Below are 10,661 nucleotides of genomic sequence, written 5' to 3' on the forward strand. Positions count from 1 at the left end.
AGAAGCAGCTTTAGAAAGTAATGAATATTTCAATTCAGAGCAAGGTGAGTGTCAGATGCCCATGAGAAGCCTAGTGTCTATACATGTATATTATTTTCATTTATTGAATGAAAAAAAGTACAAAGCCAAACAGTGTGCATAATATTCTACTGTTTGTGTTAGGAAGGGGAAAAAATAAGAACCTACATTCTTATTTGTCATTAAAACAAATATAATAAATTTGCATTTTCTAATTTTTGAATATATGCATAAAGAATCTCTGGGAGGATTTTTAAGAGCGGTGGCTACCTAAGGACAATCAGGGACAGGGATAGGAAAGAGACTGTTCACTCCTTCTGATACTTCTGGGTTTGATATGAATGAATTACCCATTCATAAAAATACTTTAAGGGGAATCTAGTGGTCAAGAGGCCTCACAAAACAAAGGCTAGAAACTGAAATTGGATGAGGAGGTGACTGGTGGCTACAGTGGAAGCAGCTGGAGTGTGAAGCTGGGGAGTGAGGAGAGGGAAGGAACCCTCTTGCAATGTGCGGATGGGAGCGAACGGACAGAGAAAAAGAGGAGGCTGTGGGGGTGGAGCACTCTTCTGAGAAGCCCTGGTGAAAGGGAAGGAGGTAGGAGGGAGAAAGATTCAAAGTGAAAAGGGGGTGCCTGGCCTAGTCTCCTGAGCAGTGAACCTACACAGTCTCACTCCTACACAGTCTCACTCCTCAAACTGACCTCAGGGCTCCCCGCCCCCGCTTCTTTTAGAGAACTCCACCCTCCTTGGCACACATGGGTTCCTTCATGCTATGGCCTTGCCTACTGCCCCGACTCACTGTTCTCACCACTCAACAAAGAACATTCATCTCTTTCTAGCCAATGTCAAATGAGTAGTAGTTCCCAACATCCCCTCTCTCTCCTCAGAACCCAAACACCAGATTCAGATGTTGCTGAAATATTTCAAAGCAGAGGGCAAGACTCCTGATGTTTTGCTGGTTTGTGAACAATCAGGGCTCCTTGTCCAGGCTGATAAGCTCAGTATGTTAGAACATGAGACTAATGAGACCAAGATCACAGATTTTTCTCCTGAACACATCAGTCAGCTTCGACCTTGCCTGAGGGACTAAAAATGTTAAGTCTCTATGCCTTCTCTTTGGCCCCAACCTGAAGCAAATTTATACTGGTGGTTATAATGCTCCTCCAGAGTCCAGGTGACCAGAGGAAATGGACAGAAGGAAGGTTTTATTCAAAAGCGGGGATCTTTTAATTCTCAAAGTATATGAATTGATTATTTATTCAAAAAAGTTTCATGAAAAAAAATCTAAAAGTGAACTTGCCACTCAGAGCCAGTGTTAGAACTTGGGAGCTAGATGGTTAGGAGTTCCAGTTGGGAGTCCTCAGTCATGACTCTCTCTCCCTCTCCCATCGCTCCCCCAACCACTCTCCCAGTGTCTCTGTCTCCTTTCATCCATGTGTCTGCTGCTGTCTATGACACTGATAACTTCCTAGTTGTTTCACAGTCGTTTTCACAGTTGTTTTATACTTAAATTACACATTTTTCCAAATAAATGCTTATTAATCTTTTAAAATCATTTTATAGATCCAGACAATATGTAGCTTTAATCTTGGCCAGATGTCTTACAAATATATCTCTTTTGTCACAAAACTGACAATGTAAGGATATGGGACAAGACAATACTTTCAGAGATCATTTCTGTAGTTTGTTACTAAAGAAGCTTCTCTGAATGTGTAGAATGTCAAAACAAAAAAAAAAAAAAAAAGAAAAGAAAAAAAAAAAAGAAAAAGGGCATGGGGACAGAGCAGCACAGATCATGGAATCACTAACTCAGGAACATGAAAGATATCAAGTGTCCACTGATTTAACATGTACATACTAGGATCTTCTGTGGGTATAACCATGAAGTTGTGGAGACTTTTGTCCCATCTCCACAGAACAAACATTGTTTCATTAATTCAACAAGAATTAGTTATTACCTACTACTGATAATTAGTTACTAGTAATTACTACTAATAACTAGTTATTAATTAGATGTCTATTTTGTAGCAAGCACTGAACTGCCACTAGGGATACAAAGTCAAACAAAACATGGTCCAATCCATGTCAGGGTCTGGCTGTTGGGGACCTAGTGGGCTGGTCATGCTTCTGGTCATCTGTTTGCCTAGGGAGATGTGCAAGGAGAATTTGTTTTTCTCTAAAGGAGAGAGTAGTACCTGTGAGGGACTAGAGAGGAAAAACAAAAAAAGAAGAGTCAGGGACAACAGAGAGACAGCTTGCTATCATCAGTCCATCCACCCCCCTCACACAGCCTAGGAACTAGGGAGATTATGGAGTGGGAGTTTGAAGAACATTTCTCACAAAATCACTCACTGAGTCACTTGGGGGCACAAGCATGGCAGCTGTGGGGCCCAGAGGACAAATGCACAGAGAACTGGGGAGGGTATTCTTCCCCCAACTCTGCCATAGACTGTGGTACTTCTTTGGAACTATAAAAGCTCAGCAGAGAAAACCTGTGCCAAGGAAGCAGTGTTGTCATGGGGACCTGCAGCAAAGCCAGGGGCACTGTAACATGACAAGCTACCAGGTGGGAAAACACGTGTGAACTTGTTACTGCTCTGGAAACTGGAAGAGATGGAGGGGGAGAGCCAGGGTCCTACAACCATGTAAGGGGGCATAAAGGACCTATAATCTTAATAAAATTTTACTTATACTCCAAGACTGATAGAGTTTGAGTTCATGTGGAATATATTTAAATTGTGCTAAAGTCTGTGTCCCCAGAGTTTTACCCTTTGACCCTTTTTTGACCCTAGCATCACTGGATTAAAAAAAAAAAAAAAAAGGTCCAAAATATGATCTGTGTAAGGATAAGGACTCTATCTCATCTATTTCTGGATTCACAATTCCTGCTATAATGCCTGTGTTCAACGAATGTTGAATAGTCTCAAATGGCATCAAATAACACCAACTTCCTAGGAAAAATACTACATAATTGTATTTAAAAGTTAACAAATGGCTAGCCATTCTTCATATTCAAAAGGATAACTTGTTTCTTAGTTTGGCTACATCAATACTAATTGACTTTTGTTAGTAAAAATTATGAAAATAAGGCTAGGTCAATGATTTATTAAAGCTAATGAGAATGCATACATAAAAGAAAGGCCACACAACAGCAAAGAATGGAATAAGAAAATCTCTGCTTTAGGAATGAAACCAATACATTGGCCTGTGCCAAATGTAAAGGCTTCTCCACTCATACCAGACAAATCACTGTTATCACTCTAACTTTACTAATTATCATTCTCTGAGACCAAAGAAACACAAATGTTAAGAATTAAAGGAAAACTTTGAGGTCATTTTAGTCAATCCTTTCATTTTACAGAATATCTAAAAGTCCTTACAGCTTTAAACTCTAGGGCTCTAAAAGTTTATGACTCTGTAAATTAAAAGATTGAGTTTTATAAAGATTTTATAGCATTTGCATGAAAGGAACTACTTAAATAAAAAAAATCGCTAAAAGCTGCTGAGATTCATATCCGAACAAAATCTTTCAGGTCTCAAAATAAAGTTATTTCCATAATGTCATGTAGCGATCAAATTACAAGGTCAAAAGGTATGAACATTTTAGATTTTAGTGGACATTGTCAAAGACCCTCCAAAAAGGTTGTAACAGTTTACACAGCTAAAGGCAAACTCTTATCTTATCTGACCTGGCCTGTACATGGGAGGAAATAAAAGAATAGGACATTAAGTTAATAGCTGGCAGCCCAAAACAAAAGTATACAAAAGTTGTAAATATAAATAACCCTCTTCCTATGTCTTCATTCTCACCCCAAAGGAAATCCATGTGTCCAGCAAAGATGACCAATGCCCCCAAACTGCTTTCTGGAAAAGCAAGAGAAGGCCAGAGGAAATGCTGAAATTCAGATTTACTAAAGGCAACCATTTGGAGTAAGATTTTAAAGACAAACCAAAAACCCATGACCATTTTACTATCTATTCTATGAAAATACATATGTGCACAAAAATATATGAGTAAGGAAGGACATCAAAGCATACTGTATAATTCCAAAAAAATTAATTACAAGTTTTTACTAGGAGATTCATTAAATACATTCCTGGTAATGCTCTGCAGCCATCAAAAGAATAGTAGTGTCAGGGGAAGAAGTTTCTGACAGATTGATTGTTAAGAAAAGCAAATGACAGAACAATTTGAAGACTATGACCCAGTTGCTTACAAATAGGACTGTGTGAATGTGGGTGTGTGTGTTTGTGCACACATATGGTTACAAGGAAAGGCCAACAGTGACACACAAAATCACTAGCAGTGATGACCTTTGAAGAGGGAAGCAGGAATGAAGTGTCATTGAGGGGCTTTTGCATTTTAAATCTTTATACTTACATAAACTTTTGTGTATAAATTTACTAGTATAAATACTTATTTATAAGTATGTATTGCTTCTGTAATTCTTTCTTAAAGTGTCGTTAGATGAACAGCCAAGACTCCTCCTATTCATGAGGAAAGAGGTCATACGTACCAAGGAAGCTCTTGCTTTGCCTGGGAACGTGGACCAAAGATTTGCACAAGTGCCGTCAGGTCAGCACCAAAGTGCTTGGTGATTAAAATGTGCTTCTGAGCTGCCATTGATCGTATAATCTAGCTCTCAATGGGATTCAAATATGCCACAGCTTGACTCAATTCCATTTTATGGGATATAATTTCACCCCAAGCCAGGAATTTAGGCTCCTCTAGATAAAGGATTATTAGGCATCTGCGTCTGAGAGTTAGTTTGTGCTATGAAGCAGGTGCTGCACTAGAATTAGTAGGAGATGAGGAAGTATTTTTTAAAGCATATATTGATTTCACATGACAGAATACCTTTCCCCTAGAAGAGAACAATATAAACTGTAGCACTATATACAGTGGAAATTATCTCTCTTCAAAATGTTCATTCAGAAAACTCTCTCAGGCTGAAAGCTTCACCAAGGCTCCCTGAAGCCTATGCTTCCCCATGTCTTCTGGAACGTGACAGCTGTTCACAGCTCCAAATGCAGAACCAGCAGTGGTCATCTAAAGCTAAGGAACTAGGCATACCACAACAAGCGGACAGTATAGCGTGTCAGGAAAGGAAATACAAATCCACCTAGCCCTGACTCTCAATCTGGAAATCAAAAGGCTCTAAATGGACAGTTTGTTAAAAAAAATATATACTTTCCTTCCAAAAACTGACCAGACCTGAATCCAGTGAGAAAACTTGATCTGAACTGATCTGAAGCTGCCTGTAGTCTTTATTTATTTCATATATTGCCAATATTCAGGATGAGTAAAAAGATCAATATGCTCATAGCATGAAATATTAGTTATCTGTATTCTCTGAGGATATTATTAATTTAGAATCTTCACTGTTCTATCTTTCTAAAGTCAAAACATCCTAAATTTTAAAACACATATGTCCCCTGCCAGGTGTGGTGGCTCACGCCTGTAATTCTAGCACTCTGGGAGGCTAAAGCAGGAGGATGGTTTGAGCTCAGGAGTTTGAGACCAGCCTGAGCAAGAGTGAGACCCTGTCTCTACTGAAAAAATAGAAAAAAAAAATATCTGGACAACTAATATATATATATATATATATATATATATATATATATATATATATATATTAGGCAGGCATGGTGGTGCATGCCTGTAGTCCCAGCTACTCAGGAGGCTGAGGCAGGAGGATTGCTTGAGCCCAGGAATTTGAGGTTGCTGTGAACTAGGCTGATGCCATGGCACTCTAACCTGGGCAACAGAGTGAGACTCTGTCTCAAAAAAAAAAAGTTTCAGTTAAAACACATCTGTCCCTAAAAATTTCAAATAAAGAATGAGGGCCTGTATATACTATGATCAATGAACGTCTTTTTTTTTTAATTTCAGCATATTACAGGGGTACAAATGTTTAGGTATAATATATTGCCTTTGCCCTACCCTAGTCAGAGCTACAATCATGTCCATTCCCAAGACAGTGCACACCACACCTATTTAGTGTGAATATACCCATCCCCTCCTCCCCCTCACCTACCCAACACCAAATGAATGTCACTACTATATGTGCACATAAGTGTTGATCAATTCATGCCAATTTGATGGTGAGTACATGTGGTTCTTGTTTTTCCATTCTTGGGATACTTCACTTAGTAGAATGGGCTCCAGCTTTATTCAGTGTAATATAAGAGGTGCTAGATCACCATTGTTTTTTGTGGCTGAATAGAACTCCATGGTATACATATACCACATTTTATTAATCCACTCACGTATTGATGGGCACTCGGGTTGTTTCCACATCTTTGCAATTGTGAATTGTGCTGCTATAAACATGCTAGTGCAAATGTCTTTTTTATAGAATGTCTTTTTTTCCTTTGGGTAGATGCCCAGTAATGGGATTACTACATCAAATCCTAGTTCTACTTTTAGCTCTTTAAGGTATCTCCTTACTACTTCCCACAGAGGTCGAACTAGTTTGCAGTCCCACCAGCAGTGTAGGAGTGCTCCTATCTCTCTGTATTTATGCTAACATTTATTGTTTTGGGACTTTTTGGTAAAAGCAATTCTCACTGGTGTTAAGTGACATCTCATTATGGTTTTGATTTGTATTTAATGAATGAAGGTTTGAAAGAAATAATCAAGTTCTCCCAATAATCAGGAGCAATGAAGATCTTGAGTGTACTTGCACACACACATGCATACATACAGTCAAGGAAACTTGTTAAAGGCTAATAAATAATAGTCTCATTACCTAGAGAAATAAAGTGAGCTATTAAGAATAAAGAGAAGCAAGTGCAACTATGCTATGTCAAACCATTAGTAAATAGAAAATGCCTTTTCACTGCTTGAGAGAAATTGCCCTATACTTGCCTTATGAAAAAATACACTGAGAAGAACATTCTATTCATTGTATAGGAAATAAATATGACCTTCTCAAAAGACACCTTTCCTAAACCTTCTAAATAAACATGATCTTACATTTTTCCTTGAGAAAAATGAAGGCCACTTTAGTTGATTCTGTACGTACACAATTGAGCCAAGCTACAAAAACGGCCCTGAAAAAACAGGAAAGACCTGCTCTGTAGATTTAATTCCACAGTCCCGTTGATTTCAGCCTAGGAAGGGCCTATAGAGAACATTAGCTTCATTTAGTCTTTGAAATAATTTATAAAATTACCTTGCTTTTATAAAATCTTTAGTTTGACTTTGAGTAAGTAAAGATTTCTTAAATATGACACCCAAAGCATGATTCACAAAAGAAAAAATTGACAAATTTATATTTAATCAAAATTAAATACTTTTGTTCTTCAAATTCATCACTAAGCAAATGAAAAGAAAAGCCACAGATTGGGAGAAAATTTTTATAAATTATGCATGTGTATGTGTGTGTGTATATAAATGTTTATATATATATACATATGCATACATATGGTTTGTATTAGAATATATAAAAAACTCTTACAGTAATAAAGCACAAATGGCCCAGTAAAAAATGAATGGACAGAAGATTTGAATAAGCAATTTACCATAGAATATATATGAATGATTAATAAGCATATAAAATATACCAATATCAATAATTATTAGGAAAATACATATAAAATGATAATGTGATACCACTATACAATCATTAGAATACCTATAATAAAAAGATTGATAAGATCAAGTGTTGGTAAGGATGTGGAGAAACTAGAATTCACATACATACATTTCTGGTAAGAATATAAAATGAAACAACCACTTTAGAAGACAGGTTTTTTTTTTAAAGTTAAACATATATTTATCATAAAAGCCAGTAATTCCACTCTTAGGTATCTACCTGAGAGATATAAAAATACATATCCATACAAAAACTTGTATACCAATATTCACAGTATTATTATTCATAATAGGGAAAAACTGAAAATAGCCCTAAACTGGAAACAATCCAAATAAATAAACAAAATATGGTACTTTTATGTAATGGAACACAACTCTGCAACAACTGATACAATCAATAACTTGATTGAACCCCAAAAAAACCTTTGTTAAGTAAAAGAAGCTAGATACAATATATAGTCTTACATATTGTTATTCTATTGATATAAAATTTCTAGATATGACAAAAATACAGAGACAAATTATATTAGCGCTTGCCTATATCTGGGGTAGGAGTGGGGATCTGATTGCAGATAGGTACAAGGGAACTTTTTGGTGTAATAGAAATGCTCTAAAACTGAGTTGTGATGACAGTTGCACAAGTATATAAATATAAACTTAGAAATCACCAAACTTCAAAAAAAATCACTCATTTTGTTCACATTTAACACGATCTCTTTTAGGAGGCATATAGGTCAGGAAGAATATGTTTTAGGATGTATGGGTTGGAGCAACCTGAGGTGAAAAAAAGTTGAGTGTCTACAACTGAGTTAGTACATAAGTGCCATCCTGTGTTCATTGCAGCATTGTTTGCCATAGAAAAACTAGAAATAATCTAATGTTCATCAACAGAGCAATGGTTAAACAAGATGAAACTCATCCATTTTATGAAAGATTATGCAGATGCAGCTCTAAAAGTGTATGAAAATATCTCCAAATGAAAAAAAGCAAAGTCATAGGACAATAATGCACAGTATAATTTAAATCTCACATACACACTAAACTACAAAAGGCTTACCTCTAGGGAAGATTGAGACAATGAGAGTAAAAGGGGACATTTATATTTTAATATGTTCGGTTTAAATTTTTTTCACAAGTATGTACTATCTTTGCAGGTTAAACACAATGTTTAAGCACTCTTCCTAGCACTTGACTAAATATCACTTTTCAGCAATCCCTGCTGCTGGGGAAGTTGTTTTCCTTAAAAGGAGACTACTGAAAATTACTTTGAAGCATGCTAAAAAATATATATATATAATAGAATTCTCTATCAGCTAGAAGTTTGATGTCCTTGTAGCTTAGTAGTAATGATAATAATGACAACAACATCTTTTGTGTGCATAGTTTTCTACTATGACAAGCCTATGAGGTAATGTCGCCACCCCTGTTTTGGAGGGGACTCTAAAGCTAGAGAGGTCAAGTCACCTGCCCAAGGCCACCCAGGCAGGCAGGGTGGGAGTGAGCCCTATAATTTTAAATCTGGTATTTTTATTCAGCTGCCCGCCTCCTCAAGGATGATGATAAACATAATGGTCTCCCTGAGGCACTACAGGATCCTGAAGGTCTTATGAATCATCAAAGAAAGATTTAATTATATTTAGTGCAGTTTGGATTTTACCCATACCTTATTGTGTTGTAATCCCTGGAAAAGTGTTCAGCCGCATACAGCATACACCGTCACCCTTGTTAAGAATATTTGATTAACCAGAACGCCTCTAGCCAAGCGAAAACATGGAGAACTTACTCTAAGTTGATCCCTTTCGTGATTTAAGAGTCTTTACTTCCCTCTGAAAGAGAAGATACCTTGTGTGTCCTGCCTCTCCTCCACCCTCAAGCCTCAGATTCTTTTTTTCCCAAAGACCAGGTGGGGCCCAGCCTTCTCACAGCCTGAGGGCAGAAGGGTCAGGAGGAGGTTGCCTGAGCCACAATTTGCAGAGGCCTGAGGCTGCTATGGCCTCCTGGCTCCCCTCCTCCTGGTGGGGTGCCAGTGACAGTCTCCTGGTCACCATACCCTCATTCTGGCAGGTATATTCCCACAGCCTGTGAATGGGAGCACTCACAATGCAAGGAACGTGAGTAAACCAAAGCAAGTCTGAGCTCAGGCTGAAGGCCTGCCGCCACGTTGCTTTGAGGAAGACCAAGTGGGGGCCTTTAACCTTGGGAGTGTGCTTCCTCGTGACACCACCAGACGATCCCAGCAAGAGGAATGCAATTTTGGGGTGAATCTGCCCAGTGACACAAGTAAAAGCAGATCTGAGTTTTAAATGTGGAGACAAGAGATACAGCTCTAAGACTGGGAATCACGCAGTCCTTGGTGGGAATAAAGAGGTATGTCTGGAACTCTTTGCCCCTCAGAACTTTTAGAAGATGGGCTGAGTAAAACATGGTTTTGTCTGCAATTGCATGGGGTCTAGAACCACAGGCTTCCGTTTCTATAAAATGCCATTGGTCTAGGGGATTGGCTTTTGTTAAAGTGAAACAGGCAGTTTAACATGCAGTAATAAGTTTCACTCACATAAAGAGGAATATGTAGGCCGGGCACGGTGGCTCACGCCTGTAATCCTAGCTCTTGGGAGGCCGAGGCGGGCGGATTGCTCAAGGTCAGGAGTTCAAAACCAGCCTGAGCAAGAGCGAGACCCCGTCTCTACTATAAATAGAAAGAAATTAATTGGCCAACTGATATATATATAAAAAAAAAATTAGCCGGGCATGGTGGCTCATGCCTGTAGTCCCAGCTACTCGGGAGGCTGAGGCAGAAGGATCGCTCGAGCCCAGGAGTTTGAGGTTGCTGTGAGCTAGGCTGACGCCACGGCACTCACTCTAACCTGGGCAACAAAACGAGACTCTGTTTCAAAAAAAAAAAAAAAAAAGAGGAATATGTATAGATAACAGATCTCAAGTCAGTAAACTGAAGTATTCACAGCTGCATTGTGAGATTATAGCTGATAGTCTTTGTTTTCCTGCACTTCCCAATCCACAAAGAGCATATGTTATTTTTACCA

At 38.2% G+C, this 10,661-nt stretch overlaps 1 pseudogene; it reads left to right on the top strand.

Annotated features, from left to right (window-relative positions):
- Window positions 1-1,672: 1,672 nt before the first annotated feature.
- Window positions 1,673-1,749, top strand: LOC142874871 (uncharacterized; annotated as a pseudogene).
- The last annotated feature ends 8,912 nt before the right edge of the window (window positions 1,750-10,661 follow it).

This window comes from Microcebus murinus, chromosome 1 (assembly GCF_040939455.1).
Source record: "Microcebus murinus isolate Inina chromosome 1, M.murinus_Inina_mat1.0, whole genome shotgun sequence".
Classification (NCBI taxonomy): domain Eukaryota; kingdom Metazoa; phylum Chordata; class Mammalia; order Primates; family Cheirogaleidae; genus Microcebus; species Microcebus murinus.